Here is a 20342-nt window from a genome sequence, read left to right as displayed (position 1 = left end):
AAACCAAAAAAGGGGTATTTTTTGCAGAGAACATCCTAAGAAACCAAACACGGCCTGTTGCTTTTGGTACAGAGGTCTGGGGATGTGGAGAAGGTATGTAGACATAAGTTTTTTTGGCCGGTTCAAATTTTTAAATATTGCATTTTTTTCTCTGCCTTTTTTGAAAACCCCTGTAAACAATTTGGGCTTTTTTCCTGACAGTATTTGCATCTTACAAACTATTGTCGCAAAGCGTTATTTTTTAATTTTATTTTATATCCCTTTTTAAAATTCTGTAAAAATCGGCAGTATTTCCAATTAAATTTTTGAACAAACAGAAAAAAAATTCCGATTGTCCTTTTAATTCCGTATTGTATGCTGCCGGCTTTTTCTTTTTCATGCCGACCTTTTTCTAAAAATAGGCCAAAAAAACTTCATAATTCCATTAATTCGAAAACATTGAAGATTTCGTTCAAGAACAACAGAATAAAAATGGTTTAAAGGTTTTTAAAAAAAAAGGGTCTTAAACAGTACTGTTTGGGGATTTGTTGGCTCTGGGATTTTGAAAAGTGGGTCAACTCGGCGTTTGTGCCCCTGTAAAAATCCGATTGGAAAAATCCACTCGGGGCCGAATACTGCATCCCAGTCATACTGTTCTCCCCCTTTTATATTTATAAAGGTTATTTTCTAAGAAATAAGCCATAACTATTTCATTCAGCAAAATACGCTATTTCTTTGTGGCTCGGGGCTCGTCAGTATTATTTAAAAGCTGAATTGTTTTGTCTTACCTAGTGTGAAATAAAAGGGAAACGCATGTTTTTTTTTTGTTAACATCGCGACCCCGAGGGTTGATTGGTCCCGGCCTGCTGGCGTAGCATAAACGTACCCCAAAAATTTTAACAAAAAAGATGTTTTTCGTAGGGGATGAGCATGAGATCTTTACGTTAACCACTTCCCCCCCTTTTTTAAAACACCCCGGAAACGATTAAAAGCAGAATGCAGAAAAATATGTTTTCGCCCGGGCGTGGGCGTCGGCGTCAAACCTTTGGGTTAATTTTTTGCATGAAATTTAAACATACAGCTTCTTTTTAAAGGATTTGCTTTAAAAATTTATTTTTTTCTGGTAAAATTCCAACCCAAACTGGGTAAATTTCCCATAACTCTGACATGTTTTTTGGGTTTTTTTGGCCCTTTTTGGACTGAAAATTTGGGGTTAAAGTTTCCGCGTTACATCCCCAAAACAATGAAAAATATTGAATTAAAACTTCACATGTGTCTTCGGGGTTATAACCTGTTGTTTGCCCCAGTCCCGCCCTTTACCTTTTTTTGGGCCCAAAATTTATGCCCCCTTTTGGGGCTTAAAAAATTTTGGTTTAAAAGTTTTGCGTGCAAGTACTCGTTATTATTTAAAAGGTTATAGATTTGAAACTTATTTTTCTTTTGCTAGAAAAATTCCCAACCTCATGGGTCAAGCCCCAAAACTTGCATGTATTTTGGCAAATTTCCCCCCTTTGGACTTAGAAAATCCGGTTAAAGTTTTAGGGGGAAAACTATTTCCAAAATAATGCAGATATTAATTAAAATTTAAATTTCTTTTTCGGGTTTAAAAAGTTGTAGCTCAAGTCCCATAACTCGCCTGCTTTTTAGCCAAATTTCCCTTTTGGCTTGAAATCCCGGTTAAGGTTGCATGCAAGTCATACAGCTATTCCAAAAGGATTTGATTTAAAACCCAAATCTTTCTTTTTTAGAAATTCCAACCTCACTGGGTCAAGTCCATAACTCTGACATTTTTTTTTTGGCTATTATCCCCCCTTTTGGACTTAGAAATCGGGTTTAAAAAGTTTTATTGAAATTTACTATCTCCAAAGCAAATGCAGATTTGAATTGAAACTTCACAGTGTCTTAGGGTTAAAATAGTTGATGCATCAGCCCCCAAACTCGACATTCATTTTGCCAATTATCCCCCTTTGGACTTTGAAAAATCGGGTTTAAGTTTTGGGAAATACATCAGCTTTTACTTAAAGGCATATAGATTTGAAATTTTTTTTTTTATTTTTTTATCAATTCCCAAACCCTCACTGGGTCAACCCCCCATTTTTCTACTGTTTTTTTGGAAAATTTATGCCCCTTTTGGATTAAAAAAATTTTGGGTTTAAAGTTTACATGCAATTTACTATCTCCAAAAACTAATCAGTATTGAATGAACTTCCTTGTGCCTTCGGGTTATAAAACTGTTTAGCTCAAGCCCTATAACTCTGATTTGCTTTTTTGTAAAATTTGCCCCCTTTGGACTTAAAAACTCTTTGTTTTTAACTTTTTGGGTAATATTTTCCTGCTTCTAGGACAATTTCAAATGTCAGTGGTTCTTACGGACGCTCTTTTTTGTCAGAAATTATTCTTCATTTAACAGGGTACGCGGCCAGTAACGGATTTTTACCGTAGCAGCTTTGTTGGAAATTTTGCTTCTCATAACGGGTCTCCCTTCAACCAGGACACTATTAAAAAGCTAACGTACCCTTTTAAAAAGATTCTTTTCCTCGCATTGAATTTTGAACCATGATAGTTTTGGTGAAAATCCACACAAAGGTCTTGTTTAATTTGTGCGGGGAAAATAACGATGTTTCCGACACTGTTTAAATGGTTCACCGTTTTTGTTTACTTTTAAATAGAGGCCGGTTTAGGTTTTGGGTCGGGTACGGACTGTATTGTATTTTTGCCATCGAATATTTCTGAAAATGTTTCTTCCTTCCGTTTGGATCCTTTCCTGTTTACAAAATTTTTTATTTTAGGGCTGTTTCTGTTTTTCCCAATTATATCTAATCAAAACTTTGTTGTTCTCTTAAGCTTTTCAAACCCTACACGTATTTAAAAAATTTTCATAAACCTTTTCATTTCCGTCCGAAAATACATTGGAGTTCGAAAAAAAAACTCTATTTTCAAATGTTACGCCAAAAATTTCTCACAATTTTTCGTTTTTTCTTTGCGGGGAAAGGTCGGGGAAAATCACAGCAAAAAGACCCTGATACAATTTGCAAGTAAAGAGGGATTGTTTCAGTAAAATAAAAATATCTGCTTTGACGGGGTTTTTAAAACAGGGTAAAAAAAAAAAATAAAAAAGTTTCTCTTGTCGTCTTATTCAAGTTTTCTTTATATGTTTGATAGACGCGTTTTTTTTAAATAGTGTAATTTGCAAATTCCGGCTTTTAATTTTTTTTAAAAGTATTTTTCATAACAAATTTTTTTTGCAAATCAGGAATTTCTAACAAAAGAAAAACGTTTCCGGTTGAATAAAGAAAAAAATTTTTGTTAAGTTCTTTTGATTACTTTTTTTTTATACTTATTTTTTTTAGAAAAAAATGAGTTTTAAAACGTTTGTCCAAAATTTTCCGAAATTTATCGTAAAATTTTTGGTAATTTTTTTATTTTTTTGAAATTATGATTTGACGGTTTGACGGATTTAAAAGAAAAAGTCAAATGTAATTAAAAAAGGAAAGTATTTATTTTAAAAATATTCAAGTTATATATATATGTGGAAAAAATTTTTAAAATCTGAATCCATATATTTTTTTTATTGAACATTTTGATAAAAACTTTTTTTTTTCTGGATCCGCCCATGTTTTAAAACGGGAGAAAATCGATTTAACTCTTTTTAAAAGTTATTCTTCTTGAAATTGTCTCTGTTCCCAAATTGTTAATTTACTGAAAAATTATTAGTAATTTCAGTTGTAAAAACAAGAGATTAAAAAAAATTCTTTTAAAAACTTCAGGTGTATTTTTATGGTTTTGTTTATGTCTGGGCACTTGATACGGTTTTAAAACTTTTTAACCCGTTTCCAAACAACCAGATGGTAATTAAAAAAATGTCGGAAATCGTAAAGAAACGCGTATAAAAACAATACATTTAGTCGTGTGAAATGTTTTTTGCAAAAAAACGGATCACGTTTTTTTTTGTGTATTAACGTTGCGAAGCCTTTGGGGGTTTGTTTGCCGAGACCGAACCCCGGGGGGGTTTTGCAGATGTTAATAAAAAAAAAAACCGTGTTTATCCTACTATTATTTATGGGGTTACTTTTTTGTTTTATCACCAAAATCTATCCGTCACTTTTCACTGTTTAAAAAAATTATTTTTACAAGGGTCGTAGGATTTTTCCCACATGAAACGATTGATTTATAACAAAATGTCAAAGATTCCCATTCGTAATCCAAGGGGTATTAAATAAGAGTTTTGGGGCTTTTCCTACCAAAGTTTGTCCCAGCTACGTGATTTCAACCCAGTTCTTGTAAAGATGGAAAAAAGATTAAAACCCCATGAAAACCGGAAAACAGCCGCAACTTAAAACCCGGAAATGAAGTTTATAATAAAGTACAAAGGGCCCGGGAAGCATCGAAAAAGTTTCCCTACCGCAGTGTTTGTTTTCGCAGACCCGGCGATAAAAAAACTATGCAAGAATAGAGTCGTACCTTTTGAAAAAATTTTCCGAGTCCTTATCGAAGAGAAGAACCTTTCTAAGGATGTGACACCTGCCCCAAAAGTTCTGATTAGCAGTAAAGCGGAAAGGGGAGAAGTAAATACATTTATCTAAAATTTGCAGAAAGTTGCGTTTTGTAAAAACCGTGTCTTGTTGTTTCCAAAAAATTTTTGATTCGCAATTTTTAAAAAAATATCGAAGATTCAGAAAAATTTCAAAGGATGGTTTTTTATTTTTAATTGTGCTTTTTAGTCTTTTTGTGTAAAAATTTTTTTCAGACAAGTTATTCTTTTTATTTCTTCCAAAATCTTCTGTAGAAAATAAAAATTTCCCAAACTGACGGGGTGCTTAAACGTCAGACAAAAACTGACGGAAATTTTTTTAAAAAAAAATAATGAAGCCTTTACAAACTTGTTTATTTATTGTCTTTTTTTGCGTTTTTTCATTGTTAAAATTTTTTCCAAATTTAAAAAGGAGATTGAAATAAACCAAAAAGTTAAATAAAAAATAAAGCTCGAATTTGTTAGTAAAATTCTCAAATTGTTTTATCCATTTAAATGTTTTTTTCATTTGGGGGAAAATTCGTGAAGCGTACGAAAAAGGGGGGTTCCAGATGTTGATGAGCAATCTGGTTTTGGCAATATCGAAAAAGAGAAAAGGGTCGAGCTTGCAAAAATTTTTTTAAAAAAGATAGAACAGATTCAATCCCCATTTACCCAATAATTTTGAGGGTTACCCAGACATGCAGACCTGCCCCGCAAACTTTGAATTGAGTCTTGCTCATGCCGAAAAATTTGAGAAACAAACTGGTACGTTAAATTTTTTTTAGTCATTTACTATTAACATTATTTCCGAAATAAGGTAAAATTTAGTACCTGTATCAGGGTTGATTAAATATATCAGCAAAAAAACCCAAATTTTTTTTTAGAGATCTCAGCGTTACCTTACCCAAAAATGTTAGGGCACAAAACACTTAAAATTGTAGAAAATTTGCTTTCAGCTTTTGGGGTTTTTTGGGTACCCTTTTATAACTTTTTTTGCTTTCAAGAACCCCCTATTTAAAACCGGTTTTTTTCGATCTTTTTTGAGAAATCTTAAAAGCTCTTTTTTTACATGCATGAAAAAAATTTTTTTTATTAAAAGGTTTTGCAATAAAGAAAAATTTAAAGCTTAAAATTAAAGATTATTTTAGTCGGAGTGGGTAAATGTGGAAAAAATAAAAACGAAAAATCTGAGTTGTTCGAGAAATTTGGACCCCCATTGCAAACACTGTATTATGGAAAGTGGAGAGAAAAAGAAGTGGGGAAAACAAAGTGGCAGGTGGCTATCCCTGTACAAACTGGACCTGGAAGCTGTCAAGAAGAACTACATGGTTAATGTAAAGGACATTAATGGATATGAGGTATCATTCAAGCCAGTTTAGTAACAAATGTATTTAACATAATTCAAGCAATCATATATACTGAATGGTTTTATTTCACAGACAAAAATACAATGAATAAGAGTATAAAAATACAATTTGCCGGTTTTTAAATAAAACATTTTGTGTGACAAAAAACCCCCTAAGTTGTAATTTTTTTAAAATTTTTTTTTCTTTTTATATAAAAGAAAACCCAAAAAAAGGAAAAATATCAGTGGAAAAAGCTTAATTCAAAAAAGAAATTTGCATGTCGATTACTTTCATCAGAAGGCGAAAGGTTGTCTAATTTAAAGGGACGCAAGTTCTGATAATGTTCATGGTAAAAAAGCCGAAAACGAAAGTAAATCATGTTGGAAGCCAGAAATGATGAAGAGACGAAAAGGGGAAACTTTTATCTATTTGTTTTAAATGAAATTTTTAAAAATTTCCCCTTTCTGAGTAGGTTTAAAGAGTAATATTTTGGATTTTAGTTTTCATGTCTGGATAACATATTTCACTGCTTCTGTAATTAAATAAATAGTCAGTTTCCGCATATCGCTCGCAATAAAGGTTGACAGTGGCGGGTGAAATTATCTTTGGAAAAAGATAATTTCAGTAAGTCGTAAAAAATAATGAAATATTGGTCTTTCTTGCGTGAAATTGAAAAAAGAATTATGTTATTTATAAAAAGTTGTTTTAGAGATATGTGTTGCTAAATTTTTTTATAACCTGCGAATTTTCTATTTTATAAAAACCCTTGTGAGTTTTGTGATCACCTTCTCCCTTGCCGTGTCAGTCCGTCCGTGAGTCCGTGCGTCAACAAATTTTTTGTTGCCGATGTGGTTTCATTTATGATTTTATTTTAACCAAACTTGCCACCTTGTATCACCATAAAAATTTTGGTTCCTTTCTTGATGGCCCGACCAATAATGGGTCCGAAAGGGGCCCAAAATTTGCTATTTTTACAGTGTCTGCAAATGCGCTTTTTTAGATTTGATTTTTACCCAACTTTTACACAAAATTTTTTCAAAGTAAAATCTTGGTTTCTTTCTTCAGTGGCCCAGGATTTTAGGGGTTTTAGAGCTTTGGTCCCCGAAAGGCCAAAATTAGCTATTTTGACCTTGTCTGCCAATGAAGCTTCATTTTTATTTTAAAAACCCAAAATGACACAAATTGATCCCAAAGGGGCTTGGGGGCCTTCTTGAATGACAGATTCCCTTATGGTTCCGAGTGTGGCCCTGAAAGGGCCAAATTAGCTATTTTGACCCTTTTCTGCACAAAAGCGCTTCATTTATGATTTGAATTTCATAAAACTTGCACAACCCTTTTATCACCATAAGACTCATTCCTTTTTGAACTGGCAAAACCCCCAAGGGTTTTCATGTTTTGGGGGTCCCGAAAGGGCCGAAAATAGCTATTTTTCCTTGTCTGCACATAGCGCTTTTTTTGTTTTTCTTTAACCAAACCCGCACAAAATTTTTATCACCACAAGATTTGGGTTTCCTTTTTTGGCAAGCCAGGTTTCATCTGGGTTCCGTAGTTATGGCTTTCAAAGGCCAAATTTTACTATTATGGCTTTTGCGCCATATGAAAACTTCATTTTAGGTTTATTTGATACAAAAAATTCCCCAAAAATCTTTCAAGAATAAATCTTGAATTCCATGAGAATTTGGCAGATCCCCTCTTGGGGTTTCCCGAGTTATTTTATATCTGATTACCTCTCCTGATGAAAAACGAAAAGGTTTATATCGTAAGTATGGGACTTATTTTAATTTCCTTATTGTCATTGTTGGACTGAACAATCGGGTAATAACTATGGCTGTTTATGTAAATTTCCTCCCTTTTTTTAAAATTAAAAAAGGGTATATCTCCGTAAAATAAGAGATACTGATCTTAATTTCATTTATGTCAAAGATGGATTTGGCGTGAAGATACAATTCACTGAATTTAGACAATTACCTCCTTTATTTTTTTACTAAATGAAAAACCAAAACCCTTAGGTTTTTTTGATGAGATTGGAAATTGGTTTGAAACGTTATTTAGTCTTTCCTTATTAGATAACTCTTGTTTAACTTTTTGATTGAATCTTTACTAATATATTTTGTATAGACTTGTCTTGTACTTCTATTCATTACCAATGTAATTACCCCCCTTTTTATTTTAATAAAAAAGATTTATCTCGGTTAAAATTTTTAAAACTCATTTTAAAATTTTTTTTTGTCTTTAGTTGGGGCTGGGCGTCGGGTAGATGCTAGGGTGTTAAAAAATAAAAATTCCACCCCTTTTTTATCCCCCCACGAAGCCGAGGGAAAAGTTTTGGGGTTGTCCTCCCTCCGTCCCTTCTCCTCCGTCCGGGGCCCCCATTTGGGAAAGGTTTGGGGAAAATTTTTTTAAAACTTATATACATGTTCCCACTTGAAATTTTTGCGGCCCGTCAAGTTTCGTCGTTGCCCAAATAAAAAAACCCGGTTAGGCCCTTTGAACTTTTTAGTGTTAATTTTGGGTCTATAAATATAGCAATTCTGCATCTAACTTTTGATATATTTGACCCAGAACTATGAAACTTAAACAGAATTTAGATCACCATAATATGGTTGTGTACACACAATTTCATTCGGATTTAGTTGTAAATTAAGAGTTATTGCCCTTTAATTGTATAAAAATCCACATATTTGTACATAACAAACTTATCATTTGGTAGAATTTCATTAAATTTCTTTCATTCTTTTCCATGAACATTTATTGTAAACATGTGAAGTTGTGTACCCACACCTGGTCACCCCCTTACCTTGATCACACACCTCCCCTCTATCCCCCGACCGCCCCCCCCCCCACCACCACCAAAAAAAAAACAAAGAAAAAAATCATTCCTTATTTTAGATTTTTTTCAAACAAACTTCATATACATGTTCACCACTGTGAGGTTATGGGGCCCATCAAGTTTCAGACAGATTGCCCAAGTAACACCAGAGTTATGGCCCTTAGAAGTTTCTAGTGTTAACTAAATGAAAATATAAAAATAAAAAATAAATATATACATATATCTCTATATATACATATATATGTATTTCCATTCCTTTTTTTTATTTTTTTTTAAATGTTCAAACCTTTAACAATACATGTTAAGTTGTGACTGCACAAACATTGCCCTCAGCCAGGTTCAAGATATCTTACCTGTGGTCTCTCAAGGACATCTGCTCTTTTAAGTTCAAATGTACATGTTAAACAGCAACACCTGGTGCCAAACCACTCAAAGACAACATTTCGTTCCAGTTAAATTTCAAGCTCACATTTCAGTTAACTGCATTTAATTTTAAAAGCTAAGCTTATTACAGTAAGCATATCCCATTCAAAATAAATTCTTTAGTCAGTATCAAAGTATCATACATTTATTATGTACTCTTTAATTAAACATTTGTTTTCTGTTAAATTGATTTTGACTAATGAAATTATTTGCTTCTTATTAACATCCTTATCTTTTTGCCGGATATATCTTTTTGCCATTCCTCACCACAAACCCTTTCGGCGGGGGATACCAATTCATCGAATTTGCTTGTTTAAAGGAGTTCATCACAATATTTTGTGCGCAGCTCAATCGCGCAGCAAGCGATATCCACTGTAAAGTTCAGAATTCGCCGCCGAAAGTGCATAATTCAGTGTCGGATATGCAGCGCACTCGCGCAAAATATATCGTATGTACTGACAATATAGGTCGTACATCCATGTTTTACCTTTAAAAGTGATGGTGTTTTATTGGAGGAGTAGTTGTAGGAAGTGCTCGAATCGAATACATTGTGGACAGCCAATTTGAAAGTAAACTATTTCGTCCAGTAATGATGCAGCCGACTCCAAGTCAAATAAAATTCCAGAAAATCTTAACGTAGATATATTTCCTTCAAGTTCAAATGTGACTTCCTAAAAATGTTGTTATACTTTTTGTGCCCCATCCCGCATTTCACGTAGTAAGACCAGAGTTATGGCCCTTGATAGTCAAATTGTACATAAAGGGTCTAAACATTTGTGTCGCATGTACCTCAAAATTATATGCGCAAAGAGTCATGAAACCAAACAAGAATTAAATTCAGCATGCGAAGCTGTGCACCAGTGCTTTTATTTGAGGTTTCACTCAATAAAAACAGATGTATGTCCCTTGACGTGGTCAAATATATACATAAATGGGATGTGAAAGCTTGTGTAGCAAGTATCTCAAAAAAGTATTTGACCTAGAGGCATGCACCCTTAAAGGAGCATTATTCTGCATGTGAGTAAGAATATAAGTTAAGGAACTGATAATAAAATTGTGCAATTTGTTTTGTAAGAAAAAAAAGTTCATAATTTTTAGGTGGGTGGGGTAATGAAAAAATACTTTTGTGGGTGGAGTGAATATTTTTTAATTTTTCTTGAAAACAAGCACGGGTTGATATAATTTTTTTGATTTAAATTTTTTTGTCTTAGTTCTAGCTTACATATTATAAAATTTGGAAAAATTCTGTCCGCTCGATTTTTCATATCATTAAGAAATACTTCGTGTTTTTCTCAGTTTCAGATACTTTCGACATTTGTCAAGAGTAATTTTTCTGAGCTAATATATCTATATGTTGACATTTTATGTATAGTTATAGTGGTGTTATTAATTCGGATGCATAAACAGTAACATCAGAGTGAAACTTCGAATAAATAATTGTTTGCAGTAGTTTTATTATGACATGTATGTACTGTTTCTTCAGACAAAAATACCGATTTGGTGTTCTTAATAAACTTTGAATATTGAAAAAAGAAGCACGGGTACCTATTATTTTTATTTTTTATTTTAACTTGTCATACATCAATCTATAAATATTCAAAGTTACAAAAAATTCTGTCCGCTAGAAATAATTGTGAAAAACATCTTTAAATTAAAATGGGTGTATCTCAGTAACCATTGAAGATACTGATTTGAAATGTCATCTGTGCTAACAGATTGACTCGGACAATCAGGATAGATAACTATTGACTGCATTTATGACAAATTACCTCGTTTTATTTTATGTAAACGAATATATCAGCAGCATCTAATGAGATTGGTTTTAAATGTTATTTAAGTCTTCCAGGATAAGGAATAGTCATAATCATGTTAGTAGAAAAATACAGCATTTGAGCCTAGGACCCTCAAACTTGGTATGAAAATTGGCCCTAACTAGGTCGAAAGGGACTGTTACAAGAAAATGTTTATCCTGACAATATTTAATGTGTATGCCTATGTGCTCTATGTCAAAACTTGATCATATTATTTTGAGCAATGCTACTCAGGTGAGCGATACATGGCCACCATGCCCCTCTTGTTTTTGTGGGTTTTTTTGTCATTTATATACTAAACATGGTCAAATTCTTTGATAGCACATTTCTTGTAATCAAAAGCGAAACGTTACATTTGTTTTTAGCTCACCTGTCACATTGTGACAAGGTGAGCTTTTGTGATCACCCTTCGTCCGTCGTCCGTCCGTCCGTGCATCAACAATTTCTTGTCTGCACGATAGTGGTTTCATTTATGACTTTATTTTAACCAAACTTGCACACAACTTGTATCACCATAAGATCTCGGTTCCTTTCTTGAACTGGCCAGATCCCATTATGGGTTCCAGAGTTATGGCACCTGAAAGGGCCAAAATTAGCTATTTTGACAGTGTCTGCACAATAGCAGCTTTATTTATACTTGATTTTTACCAAACTGGCACACAACTTGTATCACCATAAGATCTTGGTTCCTTTCTTGAACTGGCCAGATTCCAGTATGGGTTCCAGAGTTATGGCCCCTGAAAGGGCCAGAATTAGCTATTTTAACCTTGTCTGCACAATAGCAGCTTCATTTATGATTTTATTTTAACCAAACTTGCACACAACTTGTATCACTATAAGATCTTGGTTCCTTTCTTCAACTGGCGAAATTCCATTATGGGTTCCAGAGTTATGGCCCCTGAAAGGGCCAGAATTAGCTATTTTGACATTGTCTGCACAATAGCAGCTTCATTTATGATTTGAATTTAATCAAACTTGCACACAACTTGTGTCACCATAAGATCTCGGTTCCTTTTTTAAACCGGCCAGTTCCCTTAATGGGTTCCAGAGTTATGGCCCCTGAAAGGGCCAATATGAGCTATTTTGACCTTGTCTGCACAATAGCAGCTTCATTTATGATTTGATTTTAACCAAACTTGCACACAACTTGTATTACCACAAGATCTTGGTTCCTTTCTTGAACTGGCCAGATTCCATCATGGGTTCCAGAGTTATGGCCCCTTAAAGGTCCAAAATTGGCTATTTGGCTTTTGCAGCCATATAGATACTTCATTTATGGTTTTATTTGATACAAACTTCCAAAATTTCTTCAACAACAGTAAATCTTGGATTCCATGACAAATCAGATCCAATCGTAGGTTCCAGAGTTATTTTATATCTGATTACCTCCCCTGATTGTAATCAAAATGGATTTATATCAGTAAGTACTTATAGGACTTATTTGAAATTTCATTATTGTCATTAGTTGGACTGAGCCAATCAGGGTAGATAACTATGGACTGATTTTATGTCAAATTACCTCCCTTTATTTTAAATTAAAATAGGTATATCTCCGTTGCAAATGAAGATACTGATCTGAAATTTCATTTATGTCAACAGATTTATTTGGCAGATCCTTCTTTTGTTCACTTACAATAATGTTTTTTTAATTACTTCCCTTTTACGTTACTATAAATAGCTTATTTTAGTAACTTTTTTATTATTGGACGTAGGGAAAAACCGAGACCACTTTTCTGTGGTACAACATGGATGGTACCTCCAGTTTTTAGGTGTAGTTTGACATATCTGTACCTTGTAAGATTTTTTTTTCTTTTTGGTTAAATTTCTTCTCTTTGTTGTTCCTGTCCTTTGTGGACTTAGATATTTTTTCTGAGGACCTTCTTGTCCTCAAGTGGTGCAATGATAACAGGTGAGCGATATAGGGCCATCATGGCCCTCTTGTTTCATTATTTTCATTCCAAGAAGAAAAACACATTTCTAAAATTCATGTAAGATAGGAAGTTTGTATTGTTCTTTACCTTGACACTGTTCAGAAACAAGCATGCGTCTTAAATCAGATTGATCATTACAAACGCTGTTAAATATTTGTGAATGTTCAAGTTCAGAAATGTATGAAATTACAAACGGTAACTGTATTGAAGAACGCTTTATGCAGGTGTTGATTGACGAATCAAAACCAGTATTACTTCAAAAAATATTCATTTATTCAGATATTTGTCCAGTTATTTATATCAAGTCATTTTAACTGAAGGTTGACATAAAATAAATTTCAACAATAACGCTTCGAATCAGTTTATCATTCTTACTAGTATTTGATTTATCAAGAACCTATTGTAAAATCTATTTACTGTTTATAAATAGGAGAGCTGGACAGAATACATACAGAACACAAGGAAGCTCAAGTGGAACAGCAGAAACTATTTGAAAGTAAACTGGAAGAAGAGAAAGAGCGTGCTGAAGAGCATCAAAGGAAAATGGAAAAGGCACGTAAAGAGTATAAGAAGAAACAGGAAGAGAAGATGGCAGATATTCAGCATCAGTGGGATCAACAAAGAGAAATCAGTGAACTAGAGATTCAAATGATGCGAGCAGAAAACGAAGCTCAGAAGGAAGAATTTTATGAGACAATTGATAAAATGGCTTATGACCATCAAAAGAAAGAAAAAGAAAACAGGAAGAGGTTTGATCAAATGTTGAAAGAAGAAAATGCAAAGGCAGAGAAACGCATTGCGAAGGTACAAGATCAATTTCAAACTATGTTAGATGCTGAAGCAAGGAGAACTGCAAAGAGGGAAAATAAAATTCAGATAATAATGGAAGAAATTGAAGAGGAAAAGGAAAAACGGAAAGAAATGCGAAAAGAACACAAAAGAGCTCTAGAAGCGTACAATGCGAAAATTGAAAAAATGCTGAAAGAATCACAGGGCAGGGAAGATAAAATGAATGCAGAACTTGAGCAACTAAGAAAAGAAAGGGACGCATACAAAGGAAAAGTTGAATCGTTAGGTATTTCAGTCTGGGATTTCATACCAGTTGCTAATGTTGTTGCAAGAGCAGTAAAAGAATGAATCAGTTTCAAAGCAAGGCCGACAGATCATTGCAAATTCAATATAAACTGGATTTTGGCTCTGATTTACGTAATTAATCTAAATTTATATTTGGCACTGATCTAGATAACACTCGGTGGACTAATAGTTTTTATATTCAAAATACAGTTATTGTATTATTATGTATTTTCAATGTTTATTAAAGTACTAGCCTCTGTGTTAATTTGTATTTGTTTTTAATTGTTTTAAAATGCCAATACTTGCAGATCAAGGTCATGTCTTATGTATTTCGCCCTCTACATTGCACAGTTGCCATAATTGTGTCGGTGTGACGTTAACTCCCCCTCACGCCCGTTAAAATAAATCCGTTTGCTTTACATTTATTGCCGTACTTTAACAGCATTTCAATCATGTAATGGCAATCAGTTAACTTAACACGTTTTCCTGGATTCTGTACCAGTACTTACCTATTGCCAAATTCTCCAACTTCAGAGGCGGAGGGCGAATGATTTAAGACATTAGTGTCTTTATAAATTGTCACGGACAAGATATGCCCCGCTGTAGATCGAACTCATGACTCCGTTTAGCTCTCTCCCTATCGCCTTAGAGGGCAGACTTGATAAATGAAGTCAGTAGAGCGGAGTAACGTAATGACGTTCATGAACGAAGTTGACCTTAACTTAAAGTGATCTTGTAACCTCTGAATACTGACATTAAGAGGTCAGACATTAGAAAACATTCTCATTAATACACTATATACAATTAAAGCCTATAGTCTAATGGCATCTATAGCGGTGTTACAAAAAATGTGTCGTATTATTTTTTCAACCAAAGCTACTTTTGATAGTCAAGAATATTCTTTATCATTTCAAAGTACTTTTTGAGATTTGAACGGGCATGTCCTAAAGTCTGTTCTGGTCTGGTTTGACTTCCTGGTCCGATGAGCCCAATTTTTTACCAGGCCAGGCCAAGTAATATATTTCATTTTTTTTTAAAAGTGAGAACATTTGCAGTAGCATCTTCAAAATCGGACTTCAGGCACTGAAGTAAATTAATAAAATAAGAAGTGGAAAACTACAAATCGTCTAGCACGCATAAACGAAAAAGTTGCAGTCTTGGTTTGATTGAGCCTGTCCATGGGCGGTAGTGGAAATGCAAGCTACCGCGTAGCCCCGGGTTGAGCAAAACTCGACACATTTATAAGTAACAGAATATAATTTAGAAACATCCGCATATGTATTCATACGGCGATGTACAGGGAACCTTCAGTGATGCATAGAGTGCAGTTCCGTGAAAATCAGCGTATGGTCCCTAGCTAAAATAATGGATGTGCACTAAATGAGAAAACAGTGAGTAGATTTGCACAAATTGAAATTTAGAATGGGGATCTGAGGTAACGGAGCTTGCATATCACAAATACTGTAAAAGTAAAAACTCAAACAGTAGGCAGCATATCCAAGGGGTGATAATATAATACTCTAAGCTATATGACAGTGGGAATATTGAAACCAACCAGGCTGAAATGTTGAAACTGAAAAACTAAACAGTACCAATAACACGATATGAAAGTCGTGTTGTACGATCTGAACTGATCGAAAAATAACAGCTCTGACTGAATGTACGGGAAGACTTTTGCGGCCGCCACACGGCATCAAACAACGCTGCTGTGATATTAAAACAGACGAAGTTGAAACTCCATATGATAAAAAGGGCATATAAATAAAAAGTAAATAAACGGCTAATTGTGCTTTTTGCCATATTTGCATACCTAGGCTTAAGATAACCCTCGGGCATTTATGACACTTGGTGTGCCATTATGTCAAGAAGACATAACCAAGCCGTATGTATACATGATTTATAACCCGACACCTATATCATTTTTTCCGTTTTCTCGAATATGGTTCAATGTATTAGTTAATTTAGTTTTAAACTGTACATAACGTTGTTTGGCAACATTAGCTTTACAGAAAATATAAAATATTTCAGTAGGTTTGTGCCTGGTACGCGCACGATTTTAACATTTTTGTACGAAGAAATGTTTGAAAGCAAAAATATCGGTTTTTATTTTCATTTAATCATTCTGGAACGTGAAAAACATAATTTAGCTAAAATACTTGTAACGATATCCAAGAGCGCGGTTGCGCAATCGGCGTGTTGCAAGCCGGACATACACTAAGACACTGAGTAAATTTAACGTTATTTTGACTTTATGTACAAAATGAATCTAATCACAATAAATAATTAAACAAATTTACACTTATCAATGAAATTTAACATTCTTTACAAACTGTCCGAGTCTTTGGCCCTTGTGCAGGAATAGAGGAATACTTCTCAATGAGTCATTAGAAACCACGTGCTATCGATGGGGCGTGTGCATGTTGTGAGAGCCATGGGAGGACAAAGAAAGCATTCATTACTTGGACCTACAAACTAATCTGTAATTCAGTGACTTTTCATATTTCTTGGAATTTTGCGTTCTGCCATTTTGTTAATTCGGATTTTACAGTGATTGCTTTTATTTAACAAGTTTCGAAGTTTGAACGAAATCCGTTCACAATAATTAAAATAAATTGCATCATATAGGTGTCGGGTAGAAATGATAGTAAGTGTATTAACCTCTTATAATACGAAATGACAAAAAGCAGGTACATATGCGCATACTGATCAAGAATAAAGATTATCTTGTTTGACATATCAACCACTGATTCTTCTTTATTATACCTCTCAGCAAAAAGTAGAAGATATATTAACAAGAGTTAACAGCAGACAACGAAGTGGGGCCGCAACAGATGTAAAAGCTTGACAAGAGCAATGGAGTATACAAACATGTACCTTCATATTTGTCTTGTTTTGTTTTCAATTTACATACATTCCAAACAACTTATAAGCATCATCTTTATTGATTTTTCATCAACAGTACATTCAATATTTGACAATCGATCTAAGAATGATTCAGCACCTTTTCACCCGCCATAATGACGTTGCTACATGACGTAACATCAACGTCATAACACGCTGACGTTAAATTTACCCTTGGCCATTATGTTTATGGCGCGTGAGGCACACTGCGCCATTATGGATTCGTCAACGGAGGTCGTATTCACTGTTTTGAAAGGCTTTTATTACTATTGATAGAAAGGTATATAATAATAAAAGGTAAATATACGGCTTGTTTGTGTTTTCTTGCTGAAATGACACACCTAGTGTCATAATTACCCGAGGGCTTTAGCACAACCAGCCATTTATTGACCTTTTTATTATATACCTACGCTTCATATTTATCTTGGTATTATTCACATATTTTCCAGGAACTTAAAAGCATTACTTGTATTTCTTTTTTATCAACAATGCCATCAATTTGACAATCGATCTGATCGATCATAATGACGTTGCTATCTGACGTCAACGTCAGATCGCGCTGACGTTTCGGTTAACCGGGACCATTATGATTATGGCGCGTGAGGCGCACTGTCCCTGTAAACATGAAGTCATTGGGCCAACGACGAAAAACCGTCAAAGGATAATCGTTGTTGGGCCAGTGTTGGCCCAACAATGATTAATAAGTATTGTAAATACAGCTGTTGGGCCAACGTTGAACCAACGTTGAATTTCATTCACAGATATCTCTGCATTGGCCCAATATAGATTTTCAGAGAAAGACTTATACAGAGAAAACATCGTTGGCCAAACGTTGGCCCAACGTTGGCCGATTAAAAATAATAATATAATAATTATATATTTTACAGGTGAATGTTTTATCACAAGCTCCTACAGGTATACACGTTGTGTACGTGTAACATGCAATATTTAATTAATAATTAAATACTTTTCTGCACCAATTCGTAATCAGTTAAATCTGGGCTAATTAAACCTAAAGTTTATCTGCAGCCGTAATGACATTTTGAACTATTTCAAATCTACTACCTTGAAAAAGAAAGTTAAAAAAAAGAAAAAAAAAACACTACTAACTCTATAACAAATATCTAATTTTATACATGTTTACAATAAATCTGTTGAGTATTCCAGAACATGAACTCTCGTTAACCCGGGTTATGTAAGAAATCCCAGAAAATGTGGTTGATTTTGCTCTCTAGGCCAGATTTCTAGCTGCATATATGTGAAGTAAAGGAAACTGTTCTACATGTGATAGATCTAGATTTAACAAAAACCCGGTCTACCAGCTATAAACTGTAAGTAGAAGTTTTTGAATATATTTTTAAGGTTGTACTGGAATCAAGTAAACAGAGAATTTCTTAATCCTGTATGCAAGTAATATCCATGTGACTTAAACATACGTTAAATACTTTTATCTAAAGCCGGCGGATGGCACTTGTGTTGAGTATCAAATTCTTTAAATAAAATAACTCATATTCTCGTTAATTCTAACATATTTTTCTCGGTTAAATACAGACAAAAATAAATTTCATACATTTTACGCAAGTTTATATCCAGAGGTTTATGTGCATTTCTTTTGTTATATTGTTATCAATTTGACGTAGATGGTTTAAACAATATTATGATTTTTTTTACAGGGTGCTGTTCAAGAAAGTAATAATGGAGTGCCTAGCATTGTGGTGCACAAGAAAAAACAAGAAGAAAAAAAGGAAAGCAGCAACTTCAGTGAGAAAAGAAAACAATTAAACAGAACTTGGATATATAATGAGTTAATATACAGACAGTTATTCACTTTTAAATTAGTGGGATTTAATAAGGGACTGTAAAAAGAAACATATTTAGATTTATAAAAGGCTGGAATCAATAATTGACATGTTGTAGTGATGAAATATTCTGTTATATTTCTTCAGGAAAATTGCAAAAAAACTTTAAATAACTGTTAGATTTCTTTTTGTTAAAGTTTAACAAAATCACGACTATTTGAAAATAAAATACTTACTAAATAATGTTAGTTTTAGTCTTTTTTTTCAGTTTCGTAATCGTTGGGATAGCGTTGGCCCAACGCTGGACCAACCATGATAGACGAAAAAATGTTGTTGGCCCAATGGAGGACCAACGATAAGTGCAGGATACCAGTTGTTGGCCCAGTGGAGGGCCAACGATATGTGTAGGATTCCAGTCGTTGGGCCAACGGTGTACCAACCGTTGGGCCAACGTTGCGCCAATTAGCAAAATGGCGTTGGGCCAACGTTGGAAATCTTCGTTGGGCCAACGAAGAGTCTGCCGTTGGCCCAACGTTGGGCCAACGCATGTCTGCTATCTGGGGTGCCATTATGGATTCGTCAACAGAGGCAGTAATGATCGTTTTTGACGGGTTTTTTTTTGCTACCATTTATAATAATATAATATGAAATTAGGCGCTACCTAAAAGGCAGAGCTCCCTTGAAAAATCACAAGTGCCCTTAAAAATTAAAGGAGTGGTGTTGGAATTATCTGGAATTATGGATTCGTTTAGGAAGTTTATGTTCTATTAAATCTATTAAAATTATAAGTATTAAAGATAATTGATTTCTGAATGCAAGATTTAGACTGCATCAAGATTAATTCTTGACATGTGAAAACTCGAAAGATATTCTATATATAATCAAAAGAAAGTTCGATATAGATTAAAATCGGCACCAAGATAAAGAAAAAAAAAACGTATTTGAATAATTTCTGTTATTCTTATTAAAATATACTGCATCAAAAATTTTACATAAATTATTATCATACTGGAAACCAGTCACAAATGATAACTCCATCAAAATTGAAAAGCTTGAACCTTGAAAATTTCAAACATAACAGAATCTCATTAGGCCAATAGCCAAAGGAATTCTGTCTCTTTGCGTGTGAATGTTTGGCAATGAGGACTTAATGTAAAAAGTTAATGTTCCAATTCCAAAGTTAATAGAAATTAGAATTTACGTAATCCTGGAAATGACTATTGTAATTCTTTTAAATGTCATTATTGTCAAATTTTGGTTCTTTTTGGAAGGTAGAATGTGTCCAACTTTCAGTCAAAAATACTGCTATAATAGACGCCTGGTATGGGAAAATTACAATTATTTACATGACTGTACAAAGCTTGTTTTAAACCCAAAAGACTAGCAATTTTTAAAAGTTAATGATCAGAATTTTACCTAGAGAAAAACAGTGTTTGCCGAAATTCTCGAAAACCCCTGTTTTTTTACTGAACTAAGTTAACAATCTATGGCTTTTTTATGGTTAATATTTTAGCACTAGAGAATAGGGATGGCAGTAAGAACCTTTTTAATGTTTATTGATAATTCTAACATGGCTCGATTTGATTTCCAGTTAAACAAAGAAGAAAGTCAAGCTCTATATATTCTGCGATAAACAACGGTTGACGCGCGAGAGCATTATGACGTCAATTATGACGTCAAATTGCCGCATGACGTCTGATACATTACTCCTCGCGTAAATGAAGTCCAGCATAAT

At 33.8% G+C, this 20342-nt stretch overlaps 1 protein-coding gene across 1 annotated transcript in view; it reads left to right on the top strand.

Annotated features, from left to right (window-relative positions):
- LOC123549210 (guanylate-binding protein 1-like) overlaps nucleotides 1-20342 on the top strand; it is a 96111-nt gene that overhangs the window by 9314 nt on the left and 66455 nt on the right. The gene's annotated exons all lie outside the window — the stretch shown is intronic.

Source organism: Mercenaria mercenaria, chromosome 6, assembly GCF_021730395.1.
Source record: "Mercenaria mercenaria strain notata chromosome 6, MADL_Memer_1, whole genome shotgun sequence".
Taxonomy (NCBI): domain Eukaryota; kingdom Metazoa; phylum Mollusca; class Bivalvia; order Venerida; family Veneridae; genus Mercenaria; species Mercenaria mercenaria.
Note: the sequence above shows the minus strand (reverse complement) of the source record. Positions and strands in the feature narration are given on the sequence as shown.